The 14,821-nt window shown below is 39.7% G+C and overlaps 1 long non-coding RNA gene across 2 annotated transcripts in view; it reads left to right on the top strand.

Moving 5' to 3' along the window:
- Positions 1-14,821, top strand: part of LOC132434894 (uncharacterized) — a 427,467-nt gene that overhangs the window by 362,965 nt on the left and 49,681 nt on the right. The window contains exon 6 of one of the 2 annotated variants that reach the window (XR_011246683.1): positions 14,002-14,142. This is a non-coding gene — a long non-coding RNA (uncharacterized lncRNA). Of the gene's footprint in view, positions 1-13,997; positions 14,143-14,821 lie in introns of both variants that reach the window. The other variant, XR_009521451.2, reaches the window with a different exon arrangement.

Raw genomic sequence — 14,821 nt, 5'->3', positions numbered from 1 at the left:
GACTCCTCCTCTGGTTTTCTTGGGTGCCATAAACAAGTCCTGACCTCTCTGGACTTCCTTTTCCTGGTCTTGTGGATGGCACTATTACCTTCTCTATATCAAGATCCAGTGAGGATCTAAAGTGATCATATATGTGAGGGCACTCTGAAAAATTTTATTTCTAAGGTAGTATGAGCTGGTAGTTTTGCTTAATAAATTATAAATTTTTTAATGAGCTCTTTGCTTCATTGGCGTAAAATACAGAATCTGAGCCTTTAGGGGTTATTTTAAACTCATAGATCAATTGAATGTAAACATTAGAAGGGACTTCAGTATTAGTTCTCTTCATCTGCTGAAAGGCAGCCCATCATAGTGGTCAAGAGTACAGACGCTGGAAATAGACTGAGAATGTCCGAATCCCATCTTTGCTACTTATGAGTTACACGATTTTGAGCAAGATTATTTTAACCGCTTCGTGCCTCAGTTTCCTCATCTGTAAAGTGGGGAGGAAAAAACACTCTATCTCACAGAGTTGTTGTGAGGGGTAAGTGAATATGTGCAGCGTCCTGAGAATCTCTACATCGTCAGTGCTATATATTCACTGGTACAGCTAGTTCAGTCGGCTCACTTTTGCAGGTGAGGAGACTGAGGTCTGGAGAGGTGAAGTGACTTGCTCCAGGCATTCATTTGCTTGGTGGCTGGGCCAGGACTAGAACATGTTTACTGTCCTCTGTTTATTCAGTAAGCAGGATTTGCTATTGATGAACATTTTAAAATGAAGAAAGAGCGGCCAAAATCTTTCCGGTATCAAGAGGGAAAAAGTCAGGTACCTTCAGGGAGAAGGAAGAGCCTTTCAGAAAGAACTGTGGAAGATGTGTCCTTAACGTGTAGATTAACACTGGGTAAATTCCCTGAGAGCCGTTCACACTGAATCGACCCCCGTGGATGCCTTTTCTCATCCTCCTGAGGCACTTACATCGCATTTGCAGGTCTGGGTCTTTTGGCACATTGAATGAAAATTACGCAAGGTTCTCCCTTGGCTATAGGAAGAAATAAATTGTAGCCTGTTGCCTTGAGGGTACAGTTTACATTTCTTCATACTTGTATTCTAGCACAGCATCTAATAGGGACTCAGTAACTGTCCACTAAATTGACATGGAACAAAACAGTGTTCAGCTTGTGACATTGGAGAAAAGTTCTGCTTGTGCAGCCTCATTGTTGCCTACTAGAGACATTCATTTCCTGTTGTTTCTATCCAGTTCAGGGACTCAAACAATATGTAGTGAGGGGCTTCTTCCTGGGTCCCTCGGGAGAGCCTCCAGACCTCTCAGGATCTCAGTTTATGTACCCATGAATCTATGAAAGGGGAATAATAATCTGGACAATATCTTTCAGATAAATGAGTATCGATATGCAAAATGCTTAACCAGCTGAGGGGAGAGATGTTAGGAAGCGTGCGAGATGTTGGGAAATAGTAAAACAGCAGGTAAATACCACCTGGCAGCCTGCACGTGGGAGCCTGGCTGGACAAGGAAGTCAGCCTCAGAGAAGATGTGAGAACACTGCACAACTAGAGAGGGACTCAGTGGGGTCTTCCACCCCTGCTTCTGTTCCTCAGAGGCTCAGGAAAGACAGGTGGCCAAGGGCTCCAGGACCTGGAAGAAGCATATCCCTGTCCTGCTTGCCTTTGCCAAGAAGCAGTATGGAAGCACTCTAGCGTGCAGGTGAGGCCAGCTCCAAGTTAATGTAAGTTAGGGTCCCACTCACATTTGTGGGCCCCTTGGCATTCTGTTCCACGTTAATGGTAAAATGAGAAGACAAATTGTGCGTGTGTGTGTGTGTGTGCATGCACGCACACACCCACGAGGCAGACTTTTTTTCTCTTGATCTGTGTTTCTATTTCTTAACGATAAAATCTTTTCTTTCATGAAACGACAGTGTTGATGGATGGTAGTTAAAAACAAAAAATTAAGCCTCTTTACTGGGAAAAAAAAGTTGGTGCCCTATTTTGAACCCCATGATAATATCTATCTATACATCTATCTAATTCTATCTCTCTATCCCTATCTATCTATCTATCTATCTATCATCTATCTATCTATCTATTGCTAGCTGTCTTTACTGATGTATGAAATCCCAAAATCTGGGATCTGCCTGTGGAAACGACTTGTCTAGGCTCCATGAACACAGAAATTAAGTAGTGGTGCTACTTTAATTGGAGGCTGAAAGCTGTGGGAGGCTTCGAAGAGCTGTTCAGAGGCTGGAGTTCAAAGTCAAAGGCAGGACTTATGTTCTGACTCCAGGCCATTAAAGGGCAATATGTTAAAAAATAACACTATTTATAGGAGTCATTGGTTGGGTATCTTCTGGAACAGTACTAGGAAGTTTATATATTTTTACATTTAAGATTTATAACAATCCTGGAGATGGGTGAATTATCCCCATTTAATAATGAAGAAACTGAGGCTCAAAGGTATATTAGTTTGCCCAAAATTACCTAACAAAGAAGCTGCTGAGCTGGAATTTTAAAGCCTGTGTTATCAGTTCATGATGTGGGCTTTATACAAATAGCTACGGCATATGCAGGTCTTATTGTGTTCCAGGCACTGTGCCTAAGCTCTTTATATGCATTTTATTCAGATATTATCAGAACCCTATGAGGTATGTATTATTATTATTCCCACTTTGCAGAAAAGTAAATTGAGGCTGAGAAAGGCTAAATTATTTGTCTGGGGTCACAGCTAATAAAAGCATAGTTGGCACCTGAACAAATCTGTCTGTCTGGCACTAGGGTCCATGCGCTTCACCATTAGGCTAAGTTGTTACACAACAGTACAAGCTTCCTGGGAAAGGGATTATGTCTCTTTGTATGTCTTGGCAATCTCTTAGCTCATCTAAGATCGGAGAAGAGAAAGGACCACCTAAGTGCTGGCAGAGAGGTGAGGATTTGGAATTTATGGAAAGGGCTTCTCTGGATATAGAGAATGATGGTGAAAGGCAAGACATTTTCCTCCTTAACAGTAGGAAAATAGAGTTGCTTTGTAGTTGAATAAAATAGGAAAAGTGCTATTCTTATGGGCCCATATAATCCATACAAACTAGGAGACTATGTCAAAATGAAGTGAGAGGACTCCTCTGGTTGGTGCAGTGGATAAGAATCCGCCTGCCAATGCAGGGGACACGGGTTCGAGCCCTGGTCCAGGAAGATCCCACAAGCTGTGGAGCAACTAAGCCCTTACACCATAACTACTGAGCCTGTGCTCTACAGCCTGCAAGCCACAACTACTGAGCCCATGTGCTGCAACTACTGAAACCCATGTGCCTTGAGCCCATGTTCCGTAACAAGAGAAGCCACTGCAATGAGAAGCTCGCGCACTGCAACTAGAGAAAGCCCACGTGCAGCAACGAAGACCCAATGTAGCCAAAAATAAAATAAATAAAATTAATTAATTAAAAAGTAATGAAGTGAGAACCAGAGCAGAGGACAAGAAGGTAAAAGAGTGATGTCTAGAAATCACAAGCATTTCTGAACAAGTGAGAAACCCTTTGCACAGTGGAAAGGTGGTGGTACATTTTAGAGGTACAAGGAGTGAAATCCAGAGAAGGGAAATCTATCATAGTACTCCTCCAAGTGGGGCCACAGCTGGGGAGCATCCTCATCACCTGGCATCTTATTAGAAATGCAGATCTGGGGGCCTACTGAATCAGCTTCTCAAGAGGTGAGATCCACCAATCTGTGCTTCTTATGCATGCTACAATTTGAGGAGCACTGTGTTACAGTCATCTTTCCAGGTCCTGTCTCATGTCAGCCCTGGCAGTGCTCCAAGCTTTAGAACACCACATCACCCCGAGATGCCAGGTGACCAGTGCTGGACCCCTGAGCACTCATCACTCATTTGACACTGAACCTGATGCTCTGGACCACGGTGCTTCCCTATCACTCTCTGTAGCTGCTCAACAACTACTAGAGGCATTTCTGCAGCAGGTTCTGTAGGAGACATCCTTACAACCCACATGTGAAGATACCAGTTAGAGGAGATGACAAGTCACATCTATTTCTGGCACATGAGGAAGAGCTGATTGTGATTGTGAAAATTCCTCTATGTTTAACCTTTTAGTAACACTTTATCTACAAAGTGAGAAAGAGAGAAGCCTACTATAAGGCAGAGAATCCAATGGCTCTGTATTTCAAGAGGAAAAAAGGAGCTTTTAAAAATAGTAAGAAGCTAAGGGTAAGTGCTTGAGTTTATTGCCTAAAGAGGAAGAATTTCATGTCCATTTTGGAATGAATGAAAGTGAGTGACTTGTTCTGTTGCTAGAAGATTTGAACTAATGTAACCCCGGTGCTTTGCTTTCAATTTGTCACTGGCCTGGAGAGCACTCAAAGGGTCACCTGGCAGGACCTCAGAAGGTGATACTTCTAAATATCTCCCTCATCAAAATCCAAAATGCCTGAAGTGCCATCATTAGAGATGCCTTGTTTATGGCTAAATATTTCATCCAGGTATCTTTCTTAACAGATCAGGGGAAAATATGGCCCACTGATGTTAAAACCCCCATGTGAGATGGGACTCTGGGCAGCTGGGGCAGTTGGGGATGGTGAGGAGGGAATGAGAAAGGAGAGGAATTATGCAGAAAGGGAGAGAGTAACTTTCCTAAGGTTTACCTCGTGTGAACTGATCACTCTCCCTAATACTTCTTTGAGCCCCAGCTAACCAGCCTAGAACCAGCTTTAGGAGTTCATAGCCCTGCCTTCTTTAAATGCCCCTATCAGGGAGCCCTGACCTGAGAATACAATTGGTCCTTTTGGCTTTGGTCTATAACTGAGGAAAGGGCAATTTCTTTACCAGTGAGGGGCACTGCTGTCAGCTTGCTGTGGGCAGTTGTAGATATTCCCCTTCCTTCTTTCATCTGGTTATATGTATGCAGGTCACATGCTAGACCCTGATGCATGCCTTCTTAGGTCTCTTACCTTCTTTTCCAAATATTATCTCTACCACTGACTATTCCATATCTAGAACTGTGCTCTATGGGTTTTGAGGACTTCAGGAATCCCTTCTAAAATAAAATGTCTCTGGGTGTGGTTATATTTTGTTTTATTTTCTGTTATCCCCTTAATCATCAGTTAATAACAGCAGATTTTGCTCATTGAGAGCAAGGAGAGTATTTGGGGAGATTGTGATATGATAACAAAATGTTTCACTCTCAAGAATGGCAGGACTCTGTAGAGATGTAGAAAGGACAATAGAGAATAAAGAAAAGTGAAAAAAATAGAACTTGCCAAGATAATTACTGACAGTAACTATGTGATGAATTGTCTCTTATAAAACAGTAGTGTTGTAAGAGACCCAGGTATTTGTAAATGGGGATAATTTAAGGCTTTAGTTCTTTTAAAAGTTGCTATTTAATAAGATTTGATATTTAGATGCATTTTCTACAGCCTTATTATATAATTATTTGTATGATATGTTATATATAATAGATATATAATACTTTATTAAATGTATTTAATTTATTTAGATGTAGCAGGGGATAAAATATGGAGGAATTCCTGAAGTAACAAAACTTTAAACGAACGTTTCAAAGGAGGAGGAATTGAGAGGACTGGCATTTAGAGAGGGTGGTGAAAGCCCAGGGAGGGTGAAGTCACACAGAGGAGGCTGCAGGTTGCTTGACTAAGGCAGAGTGGCCAACAGGGAGAGGCCAAATGGAGGGACCAGCTGATGAAGCAACCAGAGTGCTAATCTTGAGAGGTGGATCCAGAGATTTCCAGGGAGCTCGTGAGCAGAAGGATGACTCAATACGAAGAGTGTGAGGGAAGGGCTGGAGAGGCAGCTAGGCCAGTACTGACGGGGGGAGACAGAGGACTGCAGGGGAATGAAGTGGCTGGTTACTCTCAGATCACAGGAGGGTGAATCTGAGAAGGGGACAGAAAAAAATGTCTCCGCCTTCCTCTTGAGGTGGGAGTCGGGGGCAGTCTACTCTCACTTCCCTTTATGCTCCTCTCACCAAGGCAACTTCTTGGACAAAGACGATGAGACTCAGGGGAATGGTTCCTTGTGGCTAAGGCTGCAGACTGGGCCAAGTGGCTCTTTCAGGTGATGTTAACCCATCTCCCATGAAGGGGCTCAGGCTCCCTTCTGTGTGTCTGTTGAGATGAACCATTAGCAAAGCCATCATGTCCAGGGAGCTGAAAATCTCTTTGCCTGGTGGTAGACCCATGGCAAATGCATCCATCAGGCTGGTGGTTGGCTCCATTTTGGGAGCCCCCCCCCAAAATGATAATAATCATTTTTTTGACATTCCAGATTAAAATAACTAGCCCGAATCTCAAAGTGGCTCTTCAAATTAGTGGGCAAAGTGTCTTAATCACTCATTTTCAAAAGATCTCCCTCCATACCCCTGAAAATTAATTTAGAGGCTGTCTTTCTTTGAGAATAGAGAAGCAAAGAGAGAAAACTCATTTCAATCTGACTTTTAGTCAGTTTTAGAGGGACAAGGTCGCAATTGATGTTTGAAGGGAAAAAATAGAGCCCCAGATGCTTCGAGGAGCCAGGAAACCTTCCATTTGCTTCTCAGCCTTAAAGAACACACCCTCAGGAAGATGACTGAAGCCTGGGAAATTATGAATATCAAAATAACTAAATAAGAAAGCCAGTGAACAGCTGCAATTTTCTGCCATGAGGCTTTTAGTTTTGTTTTGTTTTTTCCTATTTAAGGGATAGGAAACCTTTTATGCATTGGGTTTTCCAATTGATTCCAAGAGTATATTATACTAATAGATAGTAGCTTTACAAAATAAAAAGACGTTTGGCTTTCTATTCTGAATTTCAGGCATGGGGGTGCATCACCACTTTTATATCACACTTATTCACTCTGATGAAAGAAAAGAAGATTGAGCGTCAAAAGCTGAAGGTCATCCATACAGTTGTCGCAATAGCAATCTGTGTACCTTTAACCCTATGGAGGAAAAGTAATTACCCTTTGGCTTCTGGTGACCTCAACTAACCTTTGTTGAAGGGCCGGAGAAAATAAAGGCTGACCATCAGCTTGCCCTCGCTGCCCTGGGCTTAACCTGCTGTGTGAATGAAGAACAACCCAACAATAGGATGAGAGGATGTTGCCATGGAAATAGCCCTGGCCGAAGGAGCAAAAACCAGAAATTTATCACGATTAATTGTTTTATTAAGAACCTCCCATCTTTTGCATTATTCCCTGGGGAGGGGGGAGGATGGGCTCTCATTTAGATCTTATAGGAGAAAAATTCTGGTCAAATAAATGAAGCAGCCCATACAGTAAAACCATTAAGTTGTAGCTAGAACTAGACAGCTTTCTGAGAGGATCTATATCTTCACATAATCTATACAGATGCAAATGCGAACAGCCAGGATGAGGGCCTAGGAAGCTCACGCTACCAGGCAAATCAGTTGAGGTACAGGTTTGGGCATCTGTCTTTGAATATTTTCAGCAGATGTTGCCTGTGCTTCCATGCCTAGGCAAGGTCTGGAAAGTATAGGTAATCATATTTAATAGCATATCAGTGAACAGAAATGCAATGTCACTTTTTGTTGTCCTTATTTAACCTTTATGTTAAATAGAATCTAAGTTCTATGTGTTTTTAAGGTGAGTTCATTCACATTAGAGAATAGAAACTTGCCATCCAATTATGTTCAGATTAAACTAGACTAGCCCAAGATGCTCTGGCTGCTATAGGCTAATTGAAGGAAAAAGAAACCAAGTGAGTGAGAGACAGTTCTTTTATGGAGAGCCTGAAAGTTCTCTCTCAGGTATAAACAGACTTCTTTAGAAGTAATAATATTGATTTTTCACATTAGAATGTTTTCGTTTATTTTATTTTTCATTTTAGTGCAAGGATGAAATTAGACTTTTAGAAAGTAAAAATGTGGATGTTTTTATTAGCTCTTTCATTTATTTCTATTATGTGGATTAATGAATCGTTAAGTAAATGAGAACTGGATATTACCTTTTCCCTTCCTTCCTTCCTTCCTTCCTTCCTCCCTCCCTCCCTCCCTCCCTCCCTCCCCCCCTTTCTTTTTCTTTCTTTCTTTCTTTCTTTCTTTCTTTCTTTCTTTCTTTCTTTCTTTCTTTCTTTCTTTCTTTCTTTCTTTCTTTCTTTCCTTCTGTGGATGCTAGAGTAGCAATGTGAAACACTCATTTGTTGTATTTCCTAAATAGTGAGTTATTCGTGTTAATCAGTTTTTAAAATAATTTGAGGTACTAAAACAAAGCAGGTGGATAAGCTCAGATATTGATTTTCTCTTTAACGGTTATTTCATCAGTGAAACTAACCACCGATAAAGGAAAAAAAGCATAGCAGATGTCTACTGAAGACCCCGTTCACAATGAGAAGATTTTTATTTATTTTTTTTGTCATGGCATAAGATGCCAACCTGAGTTTCATTTATGCATTTTAACTCCAGGTGTTTACAGGAACTTACTCTCGAACTGGGGAGAAGGATTATTCAGCTTTTATTAGAACTTGGAAAGTTATGTTTAATAGATATAAACTTTTCAAACAAAAGGATGCTGTTTGCAATCTGTTAACTAACAATGAAATCCAATTCTTGGGCTTCCTGTTTACTCATCTCCTAACTGCAGTTAGTTTATCACTCATTCTCCGTGTTTCTCCTATTGTTGGGGCCAGAATTCTCTGTGTGCCGACACTCCGGTACCTGCGGCCTTAAGGCCCATCTCAAATAATATAGTAGACGTGGCTTGACTTAAATAAACTGTGGCCTTTGGCAGACTTTTACTCTTTTTCTCTGCTATAGGTAACAGTTTTTCTTAAGTGGCGGCAACACATCTCTAAAAATAAACCTGCAACAAGGTCCTGCTTGTGCTTACCTTAGAGTTCAGCAGCACCTTGCTTGTGATCATGCTTCTTCATTCCCGTGTGCTTTAGTTTTCTGGGGGAGCCCATACCTGCTTGTAGGGCACTAATAATGTTCCTTCTGGCTGTGGTACCTGCAGCGTTGATCTTGGTCTTCAAGGTCCTCACTATATTGGGACCATCTCCAGATTTTCTGTGTTTATTAACCCTCAGCTGGACAGCTTGACTGAGGCAGTGGAACCAAAAGTGAAGACGGTAAGGGGTTTCTGTTGTTTTACCTGTTTGGGCCAATAGAAGAGTGAAAGAGAGAATGATGATCCAGATCAAAAGGTAAAAAACAAGGTTTATCTGTCCTTATGTGAAGGCAGCAGATATCTACTTGGCCTCCCCCATTCAAAATAATTGTGCATACTTTCTGCTGGTTTGGGTCATCAGTTTTGTATTAAAATTACTGAAAGATGTCTTACTACATATAGTTTACTTGTGGACTGCATTTTTATTGCTCTAATTTTGTTTAGAGGAAAGACATCATATGCATTTATTTAATTTACATAGAAATCTTCCCAAAATAGTTTTGCAAAGAACAGGGTAGATCAAATCTCTCAGTGACTAGGTATTTAAATGAAGACATGAGAGTATTACTGATTTATAACTAATAGTGTTTCAACTTAACTGCTCTTCAATAACACCCATAAAAAATGATATTAAAGTATGAAGAGTCATTTAAAAGATGAAGACTACCGAGAATAGTTCTATATACTTTTCTAGTTCTCTACTCTTTGCTTCTAATCCTTAATCCTATGTATGCACACGACTGCTAAATAAATGTACTGCTAAATAAATGTAAATGAGGGACTAAATACAATATTCCAGAAACAAAAAGATAGTTATGCAATAAATGAAAGAAAAAACTAGATAACAAATATATATTTGGAAAAATGTTAAAATTGCCATTCTGTACACTTTGAATATATGTATTTAAAAAACAACATGGAATTTTGTTATGAGAATTTAAGATAATTTTTAGAGAACATACATATTTGAAAAAGCAACATGATATTTTGTCAACAGAGTGTACAGTAATGTTGAGTTGAATGGATACTTTCAACTGAAGGGGGAATAAAAAGCTATTTTAACAGCTTATGGGTATTAATACTACCAGCTCCAAATTAAGCATACATTAATGGCATGGCATTATTTTGCTACATTCTGTATTTAAAATATCTTTCCAAGTATTATGTGCAGTGTAATAGATCATATATTGAACATAGGATATTTTAGGGGAATACCTAACTGTGATATTAACACTGTATTTGGGTTAAAGGATGCAAAAAACATTGTTAAAAATTATATGGTATCAATGTTCCTCATAAAAGGACATATTTCAGTCTTTTTCAACAGACTGATAGAAATATAATGCTGTTAAGCTCCCTAGAGTTTCAAGCACAATGTAGAAGGAAGGTAATTTACAAAAATAAATTTAGATCTATTTAAATACATTTCAAAAAACAAAGATATTCCCAAGAAATGGTCATATATGCCTTTCACAAAGTCTTACATGGTTCATCCTGAGTTTGAAGCAGGGAGTAGGAATTTAATAAAACATGTCATTTAAATCTGTATATTATGTCATTCTAAAGCAAACGTTTAACCCAGTTTAAAGTCCCAGCCACCAGAATTCCATATACAATAGTGCCATGTATCCAGCTAGGAAGTAGCTGGATTCGGTGCCGTCTAGTTGCACCTTCACACCACAAGCACATAAGTACAGTTAATATCTAAGCTTTCAGCAAGAGTATCAGTTACCCTAAAAGTTACCTTCAAGATTAAATACCTTTAAATGCTGCAGTGCTCTGGATTTCCAGTTAACCAAACTATATTTCCAGCAGAAACTCATGGAGTATAGAGTAGTTCTTGTCTGTAAGCCCTTCCTGCTGGTCTTCTTAGGAAGCGGTGCTGGAACGTTTTATTGTTTTTAAATCCTGTTGATAATTTGACTCTCTGTCAACTAGTGCTGTCGACCCATCACTAGCCTTTCTTAGGATGGAGATGACTGGAAGGTTGAAGGGCTACAGGCCATACATCATCTTCCCCTTCTCAGTGTACCTTAGTATGAACAAGGCATCAGGACTCTGAGGAAAGGAGGGAGAGCTGAGCCATCATATATTCCACAGATTGCAGGCTTTCCCTCTGTCCTGCAGTGCTGGAGAAGGGGATTATTGCTGCAGGAAAAAAAATCTGGCCACACTGTAGAAATAATCACCGCAGTTCAGCTCGCACCCCACCTCCCTCTGTTCTCTCTCTCTCTCTCTCTGTCTCTCCCTCTCTCTCTTTCTCTCTCTCTGTGCGAGGCCCCAGCTGATTCAGGCTGCATCCATCCATACATAAATCATTCCCCTTATTCTATTGGTTACATGGTACATGGCAAGTATTGATTTTTTCTGTTGCCTCATTGCTGGAGAACACTTGGTTTTTGTGAGACAGAAAAAGAAAAAAAAGAAAAAGAAAAAAAAAAAAAAAGGACAGACCAAACCAAAAAAAAAAAAAAAAATCCTCACTGGAGTTTAGTCTAGATAAAAAATAATCAGGCAGATTTGCACCATCCTAACGACAAGCGTGTTCCAAAACGAGCATACTTTGGGGAGGCCCTTTCCTATCTGTTTGCGTGTTCTTGCAGTATACTCTGTCTCAAAATAAAAAAGAACTGTTCCCAGTGAAGAAGAGCTCTGGGTTCAGGAATTAAGAACAGCATACAGAGAGGGAGACGGTCTCTCATTGTGCAGGGCAAGGAGTCATCTAATTGATCACCATTAAACCAGGAAAAAAAGAAAGTTTAGTTAAAACACAGCTTGCTCTAAAAATAAGAATAAGGAGGCAAGAATAATGCCTCATGGCCAAATGACATGTATGGGACAGGAAGAAAGATGTTTCTCTAGGTTTATTTTGTGTGGTGATAAAATGTGCAAGTGTGCCTTGTTTGTGTGAAAATGTAAATATAGAATGTGCCTCAGCTGTCAAAATATTGTGTCTTCTCATACTTAGAGACAAGACAGAACTAAAAAAATGAATTGGTCTTAGTTTAGGATTCTGACATTTGGGTATCGGAGATAGAGTGTTCTTCAGAACCTAAGTTAAAACACCCAAGAGTCTTAATGTATGACTTGTCACAAAGACCAATTTGTTTTAAAGTGATAGTGGCTCTTGGACTCAATCCAAAGGGGTTTTATTTCTGAAATATCAAAATGATTTCTTCATGAGGTAATTCGATCCAAAGAATCATTCCAATATACAAGGAGATTATTGTAATGAGGAAATCATTATAAGAAGGTTATAGAGCAAATATAAGGAGTGAAAAGACAGTAAAAAGCCCAATTTTAATTTTGTAAACCTATGTGACAATTGATAATCTAACAAAGGGTGAAGTTTAGGAACAAACACAGTTCAGCATGTACACAGGTGACAAGATATTTTCTTTTGGGTTCTACTTAGAGTCATCAACTAACAAATGTACCATGCACCAGTTGCAGATGAGAAGTAGTAAGGGCTTCTTTAACCTACTTTAAGGTTTAAAAGAATTCCTCCTAACCCGAAATATTTACTCTGCACAATAAAAAGAGTCTATTAAGTTAAACTGTCACTAACCTCAGAAGTCAGACTAGGATTTCCCCTCTTTTGCCTCACAAAACTGTGCTGGGGAATTCTTTTTGTTCTTTTCATCTGTCAGTTTACTTTGTGGCCATTGGTGCTTGGTTCATGTTTATGATAGGGTCTGCTCAATAGAAGATTCTGTGGAGCGGAGCTGCAAGGGGCATGTCCATGGGAGTTGTGGCCAGCCCATCTGGGTGTGTGGCCCTTCTGGGCACAGAATAATACGTCTCTTTCTTCTTATTGTTAAGTTCATTTTATTGAAGGACTCCGAACATCTCTTTTTGTATAGAAGTACTAGTTTATCTAACTTGCCATTTCAAGGGAACCTCTGTGAATGAAAATGTGGAAGGAGTGAGACCTGCATGGAATTTTATCCAAATTAATGTTTTGTTGTGTTGTTTTGTTTGTGTGGCTCTTGTCCTTTTGGTTTCCAATTTAGATGCATGTTCTCTCAGTAATCTCATATCCACATACCAAGGAGAGTAAGATGCCTCTCTACCTTCCTACATGGTGAAGGAGTCCATAAAGGACTTAGAGCATTTTAGATTTAAAAGGGAAACAGACAAGAAAATAACAACAAAAGCTATAGGAAACCCTTTGAACCTGACCTCTTCCTTTGCTCTGCTTCATCCTTTCCTGATCCAACAACTTGAGCAACTGTTTATTGACCACTTACTGTGGACCAGGGATTCGCTGGAGCGAGGGGAGTCTGCCAAGCTAAATGCTGGTGCCCTATCCCAGCGCAGGGACCTATCCCAGCAAACATCCTGTGTCTAGGCTGCTGCCCAGCAGAGGCGCGTCTCTCACGTGGTGAGCCTTCGGCTCTGTCACTCCTTTGAGCTCTCTGTAGGCCGCTTCTCTAGAAAAGTCATATAATTACATTAAGTATTAATACCCTTTTATCTCCATTAACTGTAACAAGACTTAAGTGGCCAACACAGAGCCTTGCCTATAGCACATACTCAACAGGAATTTATGTTAATTTGAGACACTGTCGGTCCGAAAGGAGAGAGAATGATAATCAAAGCTAATGATTATTACGTGGTGAGGGGGTTAAAAGCATTGTCATGTAATTTTCACAACCCTGTTTCTAAATAACCTTATTTTATTCCCATTTTAAAGATGAGGAAATGGAGGTGGAGACAGGTCAATTGAGCTGCCCAAGCCTGCCCAGCTGCTAAATGGGGGAATTGGGTTTGAGACTCCTGCTTCTCTTACACACCACTCAGTCTAGAGGAGCAGTGGCAGCTGGCAGAGGCCCTTAAATTCCAACTGGGAGTCTTTTGAGAGAGGTTATGACCAGGAAATGGCTTCTGTGCTGGCCCTAAAGCATGTTGCATTCCATAATTTTTATACCTTATGGGTACGCTTTGACTCACCATAAAAAAAAAGGAAACATATTTAAAATCTTCTAGTGGGGATTACTATTAGAAGGAGTTTGTGTGTGTGTGTGAACCCTTTTGAACATAAATATATCTTTTAGATACAAAAATGTTTATCCTTTAAATTGTCTGTTAAGGCAGGTCTGGACATTCATGGATGGAATTTACCTAAGGTGAGGCTCACCTGTGGAAGTGACAGTGGCAGGCCCCAGCGAATGGGAATCCCAGGCAGAATTCAAACACTGCCTCTGAGCAACAGTGACTCTCCATGGCAAGTGGCAGGTATGCTCATTTGAATTCATAGGTTTTCTTTTTTTTTTTAATTTATTATTATTTAAAACATTTATTTTGTCATTTCCTTTTTTACTAAAGTATAGTTGATTTACAACATTATATTAGTTTCAGTTGTACAACATAGTGATTCAATATTTTTATAGATTATACTCCATTTAAAGTTATTGTAAAATATTGGGTATATTCCCTGCGCTGTACAATATATTCTTATAGCTCATTTACTTTATACATAGTAGTTTGTACCTCTTAATTCCCTACCCCGTCTTGCCCCTCCCCCATTCCCTCTCCCCACCGATAACCACTAGTTTGTTATCTATATCTGTGAGTCTGTTTTCTTATATTCATTCGTTTGTTGTATTTTTTAGATTCCACATATAAATGATAACATACAATATTTGTCCTTCTCTGTCTGATTTATTTCACTAAGCATAATAGCCTCTAGGTCCATTAATGTTGCTGAAAATGGCAGGATTTCATTCTTTTTTATGCTGAGTAGTATTCCATTATCTATATCTATATCGATATCTATCTATATATATATCACATATTCTTTATCCATTTATCTGTTGATGGACACTTAGTTTGCTTGCATATCTTGGCTATTGTAAATAAAGCTACTATGAACATTGAGGTGCATGTATCTTTTCAAACTAGTGTTTTCTTTGGA

The sequence above is a fragment of the Delphinus delphis genome, chromosome 12 (genome assembly GCF_949987515.2).
Source record: "Delphinus delphis chromosome 12, mDelDel1.2, whole genome shotgun sequence".
Classification (NCBI taxonomy): domain Eukaryota; kingdom Metazoa; phylum Chordata; class Mammalia; order Artiodactyla; family Delphinidae; genus Delphinus; species Delphinus delphis.
This window is presented reverse-complemented; position numbering and strand designations above follow the sequence as displayed.